This window comes from Papio anubis, chromosome 4 (genome assembly GCF_008728515.1).
Source record: "Papio anubis isolate 15944 chromosome 4, Panubis1.0, whole genome shotgun sequence".
Lineage (NCBI taxonomy): Eukaryota > Metazoa > Chordata > Mammalia > Primates > Cercopithecidae > Papio > Papio anubis.
Genome location: NC_044979.1, coordinates 84240296 through 84250874, shown reverse-complemented (window position 1 = coordinate 84250874; position 10579 = coordinate 84240296). Strand labels below are relative to the sequence as shown.

The 10579-nt window shown below is 36.6% G+C and overlaps 1 pseudogene; it reads left to right on the top strand.

Moving 5' to 3' along the window:
* Window positions 1-2834: 2834 nt before the first annotated feature.
* LOC110742857 lies at window positions 2835-9803 on the top strand (annotated as a pseudogene).
* Window positions 9804-10579: the final 776 nt, after the last annotated feature.

The window sequence follows — 10579 nt, the reverse complement described above, 5'->3', positions numbered from 1 at the left end:
CCACCACGACGATGCTCCTGCTCATTCCCCTCATCAAACATTAATAATTTTGCAAAAGTTTTGATGGGAAATCATCAGGCATTGAACTCACAGTCCTGATTTGGTTTCTTCTGACTTCCTTTTGTTTCCCAATCATAAAATATTTTAAAAGGCATCCATTTTTGTTTTCAATTAATAATGTAAAAAAGGCTGCATTGACGTGGTTAAATTTCCAGGACCCTCAGTTTTTTAGGAATGGACTAAATGGCTGGTATCATTACTTACAAAAGCGTCTTGACCTTGATGGAGTTTATGTTGAGAAATAAGGTTTATAATTTTTATTTTTATCTTAATTCCATTTTGTTTTTGTTTGTTTGTTTGTTTGACACCGAGTCTTGCTTGTTGCCCAGGCTGGAGTGCAGTGGCACAATCTTGGCTCACTGTCACCTCTGCTTCCCAGGTTCAAGCGACCTGCCTCAGCCTCCTGAGTAGCTGGGACAACAGGCGTGTGCCACCACGCCTGGCTGATTTTTTTTGTATTTTTAGTAGATACGGGGTTTCACCATGTTCGCCAGGATGGTCTCCATCTCCTGATCTCAGGTGATCTGCCTGCCTCGGCCTCCCAAAGTGCTGGGATTATAGGCATGAGCCACCGTACCCAGCCCAATTCCATTTTTCTGCAAAATTGTTGAAGTCCCCTCGTATTTGTGTATATACATATGTGTATTGTGTGTGTGTATATATTCATATACAAATGAGGCATTATATTTATATATATCTATATATATTCATAGATTATATAGCTTTAGGGAGGCATATTAGGAAATGTATATGTAATATACATTAGGAAAGCTATATATATGAATATATTTAGCTAATGTATATTGTGTATATATAGTTAATGCATACATATAGAGAGATGGCTGAATAATTAAATATGCATTAGGAAAGCTGGTAGAAATATTTACAGCACTTTTTACTTGACATTTCTTTTTCACTCAAAACTATTCTGAAAATTCTATCCCCAATCTGTTCAACAAGAATCTCACCAAAAAAAATTTCAAATACACGTTATAGTCAATATTAATAATCCAACATGCTATTAACTGTTCTAAACAGGGATAAAAGTCTCAAAACTATGAAGGCAGCTGAACAGTCAAGTTCCTTAGTGGAACTATGCAAAAGGCAATAATAATTACTGTAATTGTACCATTGATTTAAAAAAAAAAGTATAAGTGGGAAAAAGTCTCAGATTTTTTAATAATTATCACAGCAGTTTTTGTCATTTAAAGAAATGGACTTTTCACCTGTATTTCTTGAAATCTAACCAATTTTTGGTAAATCTATTAGCGTTCACTGTCTCAAATGAAACAATAGAGCTCTAAAGTGAAATCTTTCTTGTATAGGAAGATGGGCTAGTAAACGACATTTACCCCTGATTATTTGTCATTTCAAAAAACTTACTAGCTGAAATGACAGAGTGCTCATGTTCCCCCAAAATTCATAAGTTGAAATCCTACTCTTAATGTGATGGCATTTGGAGGTGGGGCCTTTGAGAGCTCATTAAGTCATGAAAGTAGAGTCCTTATGAATGGAATTAGTGCCCTAATTCCAGAGAGCCTGCCATTTGAGCTGCAATGAGTAGTTGGCAGTCTTCAAGTGGAGGAGGGCTCTCTTCAGAACCCAATCATGCTGGTGCCCTGATCCTCGAATTCCTGTCTTCAACACTATGAGACATTTTTGCTGTTTAAGTCTGGTGGCTTAATTCATTACAGTCACCTAAACTGATTAGTACATTATTACTGGAAACAAAGAATGTAATTTGGGCTCGAATGTGCATTTATTATGGTGAAATAATAGATTCGGGGATGATAGCTATACTGTTAGTTATTAACCACTCACTAGTCTGATAGCATTGCATAATCAATAGATAGTAGGTCGGGCATGATTGACTCACGCCTGTAATCCCAGCACTTTGGGAAGCCAAGGTGGATGGATCACCTGAGGTCGGGAGATCAAAACCAGCCTAGCCAACATGGTGAAACCCCGTCCCTACTAAAAATACAAAAATTAGCCAGGTATGGTGGCGCGTGCTTGCAATCCCAACTACTCTGGAAGCTGAGGCATGAGAATCATTTGAACCCGGGAGGCAGAGGATGCAGTGAGCAGAGAGTGCAGCACTTCACTCCAGCCTGGGCAACAGAGTGAGACTCTAGCTCAAAAACAGGAAAAAAAAGATAGCAAAAATCCACCTGCAGATTACATTTGTACTTTTGCAATAACCTGCTAAATGTTGGTATGTGTTGAAATAGATAGCTGGACCAGTCATCAATATCAGCACAAACTTTCTTGTTATTTTTATACAAACTTTACAAGTCCTTTGCTTCTCTAATTTTCAGCTATCTGTATTTTATAGTATACATCTGCTAAATCAAGTCTGAATCCTCTTCAGGTCAATTCTCCTCCATAGGCATAATTATCTGAGGAGTTTTTTATTACTCTGCCAAAGTATTTAACATCACATCAATATTAGGCTATTTTTTTAATTTTTTAACTGTGATGAAAAACAGGGCCGGGCGCGGTGGCTCAAGCCTGTAATCCCAGCACTTTGGGAGGCCGAGGAGGGTGGATCACGAGGTCAGGAGATCGAGACTATCCTGGCTAACATGGTGAAACCCCGTCTCTACTAAAAATACAAAAAAAAAAAACTAGCCGGGCGTGGTGGCGGGCGCCTGTAGTCTCAGCTACTTGGGAGGCTGAGGCGGGAGAATGGCGTGAACCCGGGAGGCGGAGCTTGCAGTGAGCCGAGATCACGCCACTGCACTCCAGCCTGGGAGCACAGCGAGACTCCGTCTCAAAAAAAAAGAAAAAAAAGAAAAACATGTACTAGAGTAAAAACAAAGTAAACAATTATTTGTATATAAGACACTGTAACAGATGGGACATACAGCAGGAAATCTATGATCATAGGCCAGCTCATTTCTTTTTTAATCTTCATCATCACAATTAATGGCCACACAATGTTCATTCAGATTACTATGAATCTGTGTTCTTCAGATTTCATTTGATAAATATTCTCAGTAAGTTGTTTCCTTTCATGGGTCTTTGTTAATAGACATATCTTGAGAAACAAGAATCAAAATACATGGCCATATTAATATTGTTTCATGTAGTCATAGTCAGAGCTTTTATCGGTTTATCCATTTTGAGGACATAGACCACTTCCACATGTGTGTTTGTTAGTATGTCTGTTAGCCAACTCAGTTTAGTCCTTCTCTTCCTTTGGAAGAGAAAGGGATTCCAGCAGAGTGCTTGCCCCAGGGCATCTGAGTCAAAGCTAAATAAGCTAGTATTCTTTTGCTCCAAGCCTCTCACAAGGAGAGACAAAATTATATTAGCATTTTCTTTTTTTTTTTAACAGCCATTAATTGACTCTCTTTCCCTCATTTACAATCTCACTTTTCTTCCTTCTATCATTAATTTTTATCTAAAGCTTTTCCACTGAGATGGGTCTCTCTGGTCCAGACAATGGTCTAGTCCACATTGTTGGTAACAAGATGACACATGCTAAGGCTTCCTCTTTTATTCTATTCCCAGTCATAGTGAATTAGATGGGAAAAATTCAAAGAAATAGAACCATTACGCAAAATATTTGTCACAAGTTGTTAGGCCAAACTTGGCAAAGTCTGGAGAAGAAATAATTTATCCCATCAATCTCTTTGGGATTCTTTCAGTTATATTCAGATTAATAGACATAATTTCTTTTTGGGGATATTACCAGCCTCTGGGACAGTAACTCTAACCTAGGAATAATTGGGTATAACACTGAAAAGAAATTGTTTACATACAAGGGAAGATTTGAATGTAAGCTCCTGCATCATCTCTTCTTCCTTCTTTTCCAATTTTACTTCAAATGCACAATAATTTATCTCAAGGAGAACCATAATAATCTTCTTGGTAAAATAAAATTAATAAAGACAAAGCTGGAAGTCGTAGGGCAGCCCTTCAATCCTTTGTTACCTGCATCTGTTTAAATAGGTGTTTCAATTACACATGTCAGTTTTTATTAACCCACTACTTTGGGAATATATTTTAAAAGTCTATTGAGTGTGATGTTTCTGTTTCTTTACCCATCATTTCTCTAGAAGTTAATAACTTAATCTGATGAAATGTATTTTCTTAAGAGGAACAAAATGATACTGTTTGTTTGTTTGTTTGTTTTTTGTTTTTGGTCATGGTTCTTTGCTAACATAAACAGCTTTGGCTTCAGTTAGTGAGTATGGGAATCCAAACCCAGAATGTGTATCAAGTTCTGTCAATATCCATTTAAGTACCCTCCCCTGGAGCAATAGGTTAAAAGCCAATGTAATCTACTTGCCAACTATATGCTGGCAAGGGTGAACTGCAGATTTTGCCTTTTCCATTAGCATACAGAAAAAATTATATTGGTAGGGGCCACCAGAGTGTGCTGTAATTTGACACATCATTGCATGGTTTGAATTTGTCTGTGTTCACCCATGTCATGGACCTAGGTTGTCACTTCAAGAAATCCAAGTAGGACATGAACTTCTTGAGTTCAGTCATCTCAGACCCTGACACAGGGTTGCTGTGTTGAGCATCAGTGTGCCTTTGATTTTTTTCTCAGAATTTCCATAGAGATTTACAAAGAGCAGCACACCATGTGGAGGCCCCTCTGTGGTCCATTTGATCCATTTTCCAGAACAAATTGAAAGCCTAAAAGTCAATATAGTCATTATAAAAAGTAAAACAGTAGAGCCTTTTTTTTGTTAAGTTCTTCTGTCATTGCAAAGAACACAGCCTGTAATACAGGCTCTGTACTTTTCCATGAGTATTTTACTGTTTGCTGAATGCAGAACAGCTGATTTATTTTGCTGTAGACACAGGGTCTTGCTATGTTGACAAGGCTGGTATCAAACTCAAACTCCTGGTCTCAAGCAATCCTCTCACCTCAGCCTACCAAAGTGCTGGGATTACAGGTGTGAGCCATTGCACCCAGCCCTGATTTTTATGGTAAGTCTTGGCATTAGCTTCTGGAACTGTCCTTTGTGAACCAGGGCAATTGCCTTACATTGTAAGACAATTGCTCAAAAATATGCCCATTCAACAATAGTAGCAAGCAAGTCCTTAAGCAACTTTATAGTAGGTCATAGGGAGAAAAAGTCTACTTGCTTACTAATGTAAGGAGTCTTTCCTGTAAATTATCTGGTATGATGCTCTTACATATGACCTTTTTACTCTGTCTTATGTGGAAACTTCTTTTGGCAGCTTCCTCTTTTTTTGCAATGTTTCACTGGGGCTTTAATATGGCCTTAAACCATTTACTTATTTGGACTGTCTGTGTAGGTGCCCAATAATAAGCCAATAACTATCTTTTAAAAGGAGTATACCAGAGAGGAGCATCTGGTCATTTTATAATTCAAAAGACAAGAGATAACTGTTCAGAAGAAGCGGTTATGGGGTTTTATGAAAGACTCCAGTTGGCTAAATATGAGTGGCCAACACTTCTAGTATCATTTCAACATTAGGACCATGTTATCCAAAAGAAGAACTAGCATTACAGCCCTCAATTAAATATGGCCTTATTTAAATGATTTTAAGGATCAGATCCAACAGTATTCCAAAGTGAGGAATGTGATTTCTCTAAAAGTCAAGAAAGGCCAATAGACATTGTTCAGGTTAAGAAACAGGCAGTAAAAATAATTCATTTTTAGTGGTCTTCAATAAGTCATAGGTTGCTCAAGTCCATACAATGCTCAAAAGAATCACTGTTTATGTGGGGCTCTGAATTTTTGTGAAGTTAGTCAACGATTCCTGATTATCATGCAATTTATGCCTGAAGTAAATTTGATTTTGGCTTGATACTTAGGTTCTAAAATAATTATAATATCATCAATAGAAAACTGCTAGCTGTACTAGATCTACAACCCATGTTATCATATCACAACATTATATGAGAGAATTCAAGGGTTTTTAATCATACATTACAATTGTTATCCAGATGTTAAATTTTTACCCTACTATAATAGCATCCCCACATCCCTGTAAATTGATTTTGCTAGCCCTAAAAGAATCATGAGCAGGACTAGGCAGCACTATACACTGTGCTTCTTTATCTAATAGAACTAAAATAGTTTCCATTCCACCTCCAGGCCATTTCAACCACACAATGTATTACTGGAGATTGGATCTAAAGACACTGACCTTCATGTCAATTTTATTCTTATATTACAAAATAAATGTTAAAAGAGAGCATTTTGGCATCTAATACTGGAAGCTCATTAGAACTTTTCTTTGCTTGTATTTTATCTAGGTGCAAATAAGCTGAGCATATCTTTCTTGATATTTTTAACATCAGGGGGTATTTGAGGAGAGATGGTTATGAGTCCACAATTTCCTATGAAATTCCACCAAGCTTCAGGTGATCACACTATCAATTTCCTCCTTTTGCATACCAATTTTAATCAGCCATCCCAGGACTTCCCTTTGATGTAATTAGACTCTGAATAGTTGCCTCTTTTATTATCTTGAAGTTTCATATGAGGAAGTGGAAGGAAAAAGGAGTTATTGCCTGCCTCCCATGAGGGAGCTTGTTTCCATGGAGGTGAAGGGTTACAATCAGGGAGTATCCCACTACATCAAATGCCAGGAAAAGAAGACCTCTTTGTCCCTCTGGACCTGAGACTTTCTTCTCGCCTTGAGCAACACCAGGCAGCCCAGCCTGTCTAAATCCCTCTCACTTCCATCCCTTCAAACAGTATGAACAGGGAGCAGTGGGAGCCTCAGTAGTCCCAGATAAACCAATCAGGCCAAAATAAAAACCATAAAGACCCAAAAAAAGTATAAAATTAAACTGTTATTAGAACAGCAACCCACAAAAGTAGGCTAAGATATGCATGCTAAAGCTTAACAGCGTGACTGACTGCTAAAATAAAAGATTTAAATAGGAGGCAGAATCTCCTAACACAATAGATAACAGTTCCAGAATACAATAAAAAAAAATCACCCATCATTCTAAGAATTAGGAAAATAAAAATTTGAATGAAAAAAGACTATCAACTAATGCCAACACTGAGATAAAGCAGCTGTTGGAATTATCTGACATAAAACTTTAACACAGTCATCAAAAAACATTTCAACATCAATTATAGATTTTCTTGAAATAAATAAAAACAGAAAACTCAGAAAAGAAATAGAATTTATAAAAAGAACCAGTGGAAACAAATGGAAAATATAGAACTGCTGGCTTGGTTCAATGTAAGACTGGAGATGAAAGAGGATAACATCAGTGAACTTGAGGACAATCAATAGAATTTATCAAATCTGACTAAAAGGCAGAAAAATAAACAAAATATATGTGAACAGAGCCTCAGGAGCCTGTGGGTTAAAAACAAATATACAACAGTCATATCATTAGAGTCCCATAAAGAGAGAGAAAAAGAATGGGACTGAAAGAGTATTTAAAGAAGTCATTACTGAAAACTCTTCAAACTTGACAAAAGACACAAACCTTCAATCTAAGGAGTCATGTGAACCCCAAACAGAATAAACGCAAGCAAATCTACACTAAAGCACAGAATCATTAACTTCTGAAAATAGCCAGAGAGACAGCACATGATCTACAGGGGAATACCAATTCAGATGATTTCTTATCTGTAAACATGAAGGCCAGAGCATGTGGCACAATATTTTTCAAGGGCTGAAAGAAAAAAACTGTTAACTTTCTTCTCCAGGAATTAAGGAGTAATTTGCCAGGAACCTCAAATCTCTCCTTTTGGCAACTAATGGTACAACTAGACAGAAAATAAGCAAGGCTACAGATAAATTGAACAAAAAAATTAAGATGAAAAACTTACATAGAACATTCGACCCAACAACAGCATAATGTACATTTTTTTAATTACCCATGGAAAATTTACCAAGATAAGTCATACCCTGACCAGAAAACAAACCTTAAGAAAAATTAAAGAATCAAAATCATAGAGTGTGCTCTCTGACTATAATGAGTCTAGTTAGAAGTCAATAACAGAAATACCACAGGAAAATGTCTAAATACATGGAAAGCAAACAACAAACCACCAAAAAATCCATAAAAAAGGTAGAAGGAAGAAAATCATAAAGGACAGAAGTCAATAAAATTTAAAAATAGAACAATAGGGACAATCAATGAAACAAAAGCTGTTTCTTCCAAAAAAATTAATAAAATTGACAAACCTCTGCAAGACTGACAAGAATAAAGTAAACACAAATCATCAATATCAGGAATTAAACAGGGCATATCATCACAGATTTTATTGCCATTAAAAGAATAATGAGAAAGTATAATAGATAATTTTACATACATAAATTTGACAACTTAAATGTAAGAAATTCCTCAAAAGCTGCAAACTACCGAAACTGACCCAAGATGAAATAAATGTTCTAAATATTCCTATAGCTGTTAAAGAAATTAGATTCATATTTTAAAAGGACACTAAAAGCAAATCTCTAGCTCCAGCTGGTTTCACTGGTGAATTCAACCAAACATTTAAAGAAGAATTAACACCACTTTTGCAAATTTTATACTACTTATTTCAGACTTAGAAGAAGGGACACTTTCTAATTTATTTTACCAAAGCCAAAGACAGTACCAAAAAAAAATTACAGGCCAATATCTCTCAAGAATTTACATGACTCTTTCTCATCTTGCAAGATGGCAGATGAAAAGGCTGATAAGCCAGATACTAAAAAGAAGCAACTCAAAGCCAAGAAGGCTGATGGTGACAGAGTGAAAAAGGGTGACCTCAAAGCTAAAAAGCCCAAGAAAGGGAAGCCTCATTGCAGCTGAAATCCTGTCCTTGTCTGAGGAAGTGGCAGATATTCCCAATCTACTATGTATTGCAGAAGGGCCATGTACAAGAGGAAGTACTTAGCCACTAAATCCAAAGTTGAAAAAAAAAAAAAAATGAAGGAGAACGTGTGGGGTAACAAGTAGAGTGGTACCCGGGTAGTTAAACTTCACAAAATCCCTAGATATTATTCTACTGAAGATGTGCCTCGAAAGCCGTTGAGCCACAGCCAAAAACCCTTCAGTCAGCACTTGAGAAAACTGCAAGCCAGAGTCACCCCCAGGACCATTCTCATCATTCTTACTGAGTGCCACAGAGGCAAGAGGGTGGTCTCCCTGAAGCAGGTGGCTAGTGGCTTGTTATTTGTGAATGGACCTCTGGTCTTCAATTGAATTCCTCTACAAAGAACACACCAGAAATTTGTTATTGCCATCTCAAGCAGAATTAATATCAGTAACGTAAAAATCCCAAAACATCTTACTGACACTTACTTCAAGAAGAAGCGGCTGTGGAAGCCCAGACACCCAGACACCAGGAAGGTGAGATCTTCAACACAGAAAAAGACAAATACGAGACTACAGAGCAGCACAAGATTGATCAGAAAACTGTGGACTCGCAAATTTTCCCCAAAATCAAAGCTATTCCTCAGCTCCAGGACCACCTCCATCTGTGTTTGCACTGACAAAGGGAATTTATCCTCACAAATTGGTGTTCTAAATTTCTTAATAATCCAATTACATAATTGATAACAAAAAAGAATTTACATGAAATACCATCAACAAAAATATTAGTAAACCCAATCTAACAATATGCATAAAAAGAACTTTCCTGCATTACCAAATTACATTAATTCCAAGTATGTAAGACTGATTAAACACTTGAATATCATTCAGTGTAATCCATTGAATGAAGAAATACCTGAGACTGGGTAATTTATAAATGAAAAAGGTTTAATTGACTCACAGTTCTGCAAGGTTGAGGAGGCCTCAGGAAACTTACAATCATAGCAGAAGGGGAAGCAAACACATCCTTCTTCTTCACATGGCAGCAGGAGAGAAAGGAATGCCTCTTATAAAACCGTCATATCTCATGAGAACTCACTCACTATCACAAGAACAGCATGGCGGTAACTGTCCCCATGATTCAATTACCTCCCACTGGTTCCCTCCCACGACACGTGGGGATTATGGGAACTACAATTTAAGATAATATTTGGGTGGGGACACAGTCAAACCATATCACAATCATATCAATAGACTAGAAAAAAATCATATGACCATTTTAAGTGGCCCACAAAAATAACAAAATCCAACATTGATTCATGATTTATAAATAAAGGGACTTTCAGCAAATGAGGGATAGAGAAGAAGTACCACAGTTTGCTGAAGAGCAACTGTAAAAAACCTACAGTCAACATTTTACTTAATGGTTGAAGACTATACATTTTCTCTTTAAGATCAGGAAGAAGACAAGAATATCCACTCTCATTACTCTTATTGAATGTATTACTGGAAGCTTTAATTACTGTGATAGTACAAGATAAATAAATACAAGGGATACAGCTTATAAAGTAAGAAACTGCTCTTAAAGTTCAACAATGTTGTACAATAAAAGATCAAGTCACAAAAATGAATCATGTACATTATACACTAATAATGAACATTCTGAAACAGACATTAAAAACACAGTATCATTTATATCACTCCAAAGAAAATGAAATACTTAGGTCTATACTTAACCAAATATATACAGAA